This window comes from Chrysochloris asiatica, unplaced genomic scaffold (assembly GCF_000296735.1).
Source record: "Chrysochloris asiatica unplaced genomic scaffold, ChrAsi1.0 scaffold00062, whole genome shotgun sequence".
Classification (NCBI taxonomy): domain Eukaryota; kingdom Metazoa; phylum Chordata; class Mammalia; order Afrosoricida; family Chrysochloridae; genus Chrysochloris; species Chrysochloris asiatica.
This window is the reverse complement of record NW_006408580.1, coordinates 4,773,862-4,779,768: the sequence shown is the minus strand read 5'-3', so window position 1 is coordinate 4,779,768 and position 5,907 is coordinate 4,773,862.

The window sequence follows — 5,907 nt, the reverse complement described above, 5'->3', positions numbered from 1 at the left end:
AACAACAACAACAACATAAAAGAATGTAAGAATTAAAATTATGGTATTGGAGAAGAATATTAAAAGTAACATGGACTTCCAGAGGAACAAACAAATCTGTCTTGGAAAAGCTATAAACAGAATGCTTTCTAGAAATGAGGATGGCAAGACTTTGTCTCTCATACTTTAGATATATTGTCAGGAGGCATAAGCCCCTGGAGAAAGACATCATGCTTAGAAAAGTGGAAGGTTAGCAAAAAAGGATACTCTCAATGAGATGGATTGATACAATGGCAGCAACAATGGGTTCAAATATAACAATTATGAGGATGGTGCAGGACTGGGCAGTGTTTCATTCTATTGTGTATAAGGTTGCTATGAGTCAGAACTGACTTGATGGAGCACAACAACAACATGATGTTAATGAAGTCAGATGCAATCTACAGTGTTAGGCTGTATCTTAAATTAATCTCTTTTGAGATATATAAAAAGAGAGAAGTGAGCAGAGAAAGAGGAACCCACTACTATGAAGGTTTTTAACGGTTGTGGTCTACTGCTCCTTTTTCCTAGTCTATCTTAGTCTGAAAACTCAAATTTGTCTTGAAAGAAGTATAGCCAGAATCATCTTTAGGAACAAAGATAGCAAGACTTCATCTCTTGTACTTTGAACATATTGTCAGAAAGGACCAGTTCCTGGAGAAGGACATCATACTTGATAAAGTGGAGGGACCGTGAAAAAGAAGACCCTCAACAAGATGGATGGACACAGTGGCAGCAAAAATGGGCTCAAACATAACAATTGTGAGAATGGTACAGGGTCTGGCAGTGTTGCATTCTGTTACACGTAGGGTTGCTATGAGTAGGAACCAACTCAACAGCACCTAATAAGGACAACATCATTACCACCAAGAAAGAAGAGCCAAAAGTGGAATATGTCCTTTGGATCTGAGGTCCCTGCACTGTGAAGTTCCTAAATCTAGGCAAAAATTGATGCTAAGACATGTGAAGATCTCCAAGGAATGTCAGGCCTACAGATACTAAAAGGATATAAGGAACTTTCCCCAGAGCCCACAGTGAAGAAAGCCTTCCCTATAGCCAGCACACTGAGATTAGACTTCTAGCCTCCTACACTACGAGAAAATAAATTTCTGTTTGTTAAAGCCTTGTGGTATTTCTGTTAAAGCAGCACTAGAGAACTAATATCTGGGCCAAATGACCAGAGCTAAGTAATTATATTTAATCCAAAATTTTTAAGACCACATTAAAAAAAATAGCACACTCTGACCAAGAAGGACTAAATCCAGGAAAACAATAATTCAGTATTAAGAAATTGTCTAATTCAGTATATATATCGAACAAATAAAGTCACATAATTTTCTTTATAGAGATTGGAAAGATATTTAATAAAATTTAACATTCCTTCCTTATTTTAAAATATTTTTATAAAATAGAAAGATAAAACAAAGCATGATAAGAACATATGCTCAAAGTTACATCACGCTTAATGGGAACACACTGGAAGTATTCTCATTTGAGACTAGAATAAAATAAGAATGTTGTGGTTGTTGTTATTAAATGCCATCGAGTTGGTTCCAACTCACAGTGGCCCTGTATACGGTTTCCAAGGAGAAGCTGGTGAGCTTAAACCACTGCTCACCATCATGCCAACCTTGCATTCCAGTGCATTAATTAACCCACAGTGCCACACCAGGACTCCAAAATCATTTAACCTTAATCTGAAGAAACAAGTCAATCTAATTAGGAAAAAAAAATAAATTAGAGAAATAAAATTGAAATTATAGGGGAAAATATCATTATTCAAATTTAACAAAATTGAATACCCGGAAAGTCAAAAGAATTAACCGAAAAACAATTACAAGCAATAAAATAATTCAATAAAGTTTGTTGTTGCTAGGTTGTTAGGGGCTGTTGAGTTGGTCCAACTTATAGTGACCCCATGCACAACAGAACGAAACACTGCCCAGTCCTGCACCATCCTCACAATTGCTGTTACACTTGAGCCCGTTGCTGTGCCAATTCATCTAGTTGAGGGTCTTCCTCTTTTTTGTTGACCATCTACTTTACCTAGCAGAGGGATTGGCCCTTCTCCAGGTATTGGTCCCTCCTGACAAAAAGGTTTATCGATACAAAATTAACAAATATAAATATATATATACAAAATTAATGTATAAACAAGAGAGCTAATGGGAAACAAAAACCACATTAACAAAAGCAATGAAAAAGATAAGCCACCTAGAAATATACTTTACAAACTATTAAACAACACAGGAAGTGTCAAAAGAAGATGGAAGCACCAGGGCAAGATGACATAGCAGGCCATCTTGAGCAGACACACTGAGCAGACTCTCTGCAATAAAAACACTGGAGACCAAATGAAACAGATACAGATAGTAATTCTGGCATCTTGATCTTCAAAGGAAAGAATAGAGAGGTGAATTGAGTGCAGACTGGAAGAGGAAGTTGAGTGACATGTTGAGAGAGAAGACAGACAAGTGGGCTGAGTGGCCTTGTGCACCATGGACATCTTGAGCTTTAGCAAGCAGCTGTTGATCCATACAGCAGCCTGAGGCACAGGTTGTATGCTGGATATTGGCAATGAGGATTATATGGTTCTCTCTTGTTCCTCAAGTCCTCCTGGTGGTCAGTATTATGACCAATCCCAACCTTCGCCTACCCAATGACTTGTCCTCCTGAAAAGTCTCTGCTCTGCCTGGAGTTGGGCATAAGACATACCACCCCTGCATCTGGAGGTGGTGAATTTTCCCACATCTGATCTTTTATTGCTGTCATTTATTTTGGGGAGACAGCAATTGTGCCCATAAAACCTAGCAATACCCACACCTTTTATGGGCAAGCACAATTACTCACTCCTTTGCCACATGATCAACGATAATTAGCAGCCAACATCAGACAAACCCACCCTAAACTACTATACAAACAGCGAACTGCATATACACTTCTAGTCTCTATGACATCTACTAGGAGACAAGTGGTGAGTGCCTAAAAATACAACAGTACACAATCAATCATCAGTTAAATATAAATACCACAATGTCTCAGACACAAGAGACGATTTCAGCTTATATGCAGACACAAGACAAAGTAGTTCAAACAAGGTGACCAGACTACAGTCTGAAAATATAATACCAAAAAAAGGTATCAGAACTGCCTGATAAGGAATTCAAATGAATGATATTTAGGTACTGTCAATGGATTGACAGAATGATTGAGAAAACTGCAGATGAAATCAAGGAAAACACAGATCAAACTTCAGAAGAATTCAGGAAAACACTACACATGATCAAATTAACAGAATAAATGAAAAATTAGAAACCATTTTAAAAACAGCAATAGAAATCCAGAAAATACTAAAATTTCAGAAATAGATAATAACTGAAGGTGCATAGCAGTAGAATTGAATAAATGGAAGGCTGAATTGGAGAACCTAAAAACAAATCTCTCAATATTCATCTGCTAGAGCAGGGGTAGGGAATATCCAAACCATGAACTAAGGACCATGAAGTCATTTGGTCTGGCCCTACCAACACAACCACAGTTCCAAGTCATCACATTGTTGTTGTTGTTAAGTGCCATCAAGTTAGTTCTGACTCATAGCTACCCTGCATAGGGTTTCTGCTGGTGAGTTTGAACTGCCGACCTTGCAGTTCAAACTGACTTTATGGTCGAGTACTTATCCTACAATGGCACACCAGGACTCCAGCTAGCCATCATATTAGGGGTGAGTTCACTAAATATCTGACCAAATATAGCAGGCTAAATTTTAAGTTGATATTTTGTATGGCCCACAAATGATGTTATAAATTTTGGCAGAAAAAAAGTTCTCCACACCTGTTCTAGAGGAACAATCAGAAATGTTTTTAAAAATCTGAAAGAATTCTAAGAATTATGTGGGACACCATCAGAGGAATAATTTATGTGTGATTGGAATTCCAGAACAGGAAGAGGGAAAAAAAAAGAGAGAGAGAGAGAGAGAGAAAATTGTCAGAGTTGTTAGAAGAAAACATCTCTAAAAACATGAAAGATGAGAAGATATTCTTTGGAGAAGATATGCTTCTAAGAATCTGAACAAACTCCAAAAAGGTAGACCTCAAAAGAAAATCACAAGGACATAGTATAATCAAACTCTCATAAACCAAAGCCAAGGAAAGAATTCTGAGAGCAGCTCAGGAACAACAGTAATTCTACAAAAGAGAATTAATAAAACTAAGCTCTGATTTCTTAGAAGAAAGCATATGGGCAAAAGACAATGGGATGACACATATAAGACTCCAAAAGCAAAAAATAAATCCAATCAAGAATCATTGTTATTGCTGTTAAGTATCATTGAGTCAGTTCCAACTCATAGTCACCCTGTTGTTAAGTGCCGTCGAGTCGGTTCCAACCCATAGCGACCCTGTACAGGGTTTCCGAGGGTGTAAATCTTTACGGGAGTAGAAACCCTCATCTTTCTCCCGCGGAGCGGCTGGTAGTTTCGAACCACTGACCTTAAGGTTTGCAGCCCGACTCGTAACCACTATGCTACCAGAGCTCCTTATAGTCACCCTGTATAGGGTTTCAATTAGCAGTCTAGTGTTTATCCTATAGTGCCACAGGATTCCTCAAGAATCATATATCCAGCTCTCCCGGCTGCAGCGGGCGAGGCGGCGGCGGGGGCCGGGGCGGGGGCGGCATGAGGGCCCGTGGCCCGGGGGGCTGAGGCGCCTGCCACCTGCCACAGGAGTCGCGCGTCCTCCATGGAGGCCAGAGAGGAACCACTTCTGCTGGCTGAACTCAAACCTGGGCGCCCCCACCAATTTGATTGGAAGTCCAGCTGTGAGACCTGGAGTGTCGCCTTCTCCCCAGATAGCTCCTGGTTTGCTTGGTCTCAAGGACACTGCATTGTCAAGCTGATTCCCTGGCCGCTGGAAGAACAGTTGCACTCTCAGGAGACTAAGACGACAAGTGTATTCCTGAGAGAACTTGTCTGCGGCACCCACTAATCACAGAGACATGTTTAAACCTGTTTGTTTGGCATAAGCCTGCTCATGCATGGATTGGAACCCCAGCAGACATACTTCTTGACTTCCCTCATACACCCGCGTACTGTCAGAGTCACCTAGAAAAGGAAGGCTTATTATTCACACTGACAGAATGCACTGCCAACTGAGCAGACTTGTGTTTTCAGGCCAGAACCCCAGGGATGCTGAGATGCTTTGAGACATTTCGGCAAGATTGGGTGGTGGGCAGTGCCCTGCTTTTTAAGAAATGTTTGGTACCTGAAACATAAAAGGAGATGGGCTAAGACACCTCTGAGGCCAGGGCCCCTCTGGACAGCCTTGTTTGGTTCCGGGGCGAGATGTCCCATCATTCCCCATCAGGGAAGAAGGGGATTTTTGAAATGTGGCAAATGAAGGAGGACATCACATGTACTAAACAACCTATATTGACAAGAATGGGACTGAGTGTCCATCTCCTTGGGGACTTTCTGAAAGAGCCTTCGTGGTGCAGTTATTAAAGCATCTGGCTGATCAATGATAGGGTGATGGTTTGAACCCTCCTGCCGCCATCGGGGGAAAATCTGTAAGAATCTGCTTGGGTCAAGATGGTGGTGCTGGAAGCCGTAGGGTCACTGCTGCTGAGGATGCTGGTGAGGATGTGGAGGGACTGGGGCCCTCCTACATTACTGGTGGGATTGCAAAATGGACCAACCACTCTGGAAAAATGTATGGCGCTTCCTCAGAAAGTTGGAAATAGAAATACCTTATGATCCAGCAATTCCTCTACTTGATATTTATGCACAAGAAATACAAGCCACATCCCAGAATTATGAAGGCCATCAATGAAAAAATAGGGACAAATGTGAGGGCACTAATTCAGGGAATACACAAACTACAAAACATTTTGAAA